The sequence below is a fragment of the Penaeus monodon genome, chromosome 22 (assembly GCF_015228065.2).
Source record: "Penaeus monodon isolate SGIC_2016 chromosome 22, NSTDA_Pmon_1, whole genome shotgun sequence".
Taxonomy (NCBI): Eukaryota; Metazoa; Arthropoda; class Malacostraca; order Decapoda; family Penaeidae; genus Penaeus; species Penaeus monodon.
Window position 1 is genome coordinate 7,618,226 of NC_051407.1, and position 465 is coordinate 7,618,690.

Below are 465 nucleotides of genomic sequence, written 5' to 3' on the forward strand. Positions count from 1 at the left end.
ATGAAAATATTTTACTATTCTTACACTTTTGTGCGACATAGTATTAAAATTTAATATTTATTGTTGCCCCATTCAAGGCATCCCTAAACTCACATTTTATATGATCAGTTTATTAATTACCTGAATTAATACTGCCATTTTGTTTCCTCATTATTTTGTTTAATATCATGACCAGGATCATTACAATTATTTTACTCTTTCGTTCATCATTATCACCAATATTACACAGGGCAATTAGCAGGTGATGACTTTGACGCTACTATATTTTTACTTATTAATTTATTTTATCATCAATAACTTACGAATCATATTTGACTTCATATCCAATTCGATATCTATGTGGTGGTTATATCTAGTAAGTATAGAGTAACTAAATCGCTGGATGGCGCGACAGGGTGACGTGTGTCCCCTTTTGTCCTAAATTTGATCCCGTGGCTGTGCCATTGAACAATTTCATTTTGCCAG

General features: G+C 32.0%; 1 protein-coding gene across 3 annotated transcripts in view; it reads right to left on the minus strand.

Annotated features, from left to right (window-relative positions):
* Positions 1 to 465, minus strand: part of LOC119586877 (pupal cuticle protein 36-like) — a 21,939-nt gene that overhangs the window by 18,847 nt on the left and 2,627 nt on the right. The window lies entirely within an intron of this gene.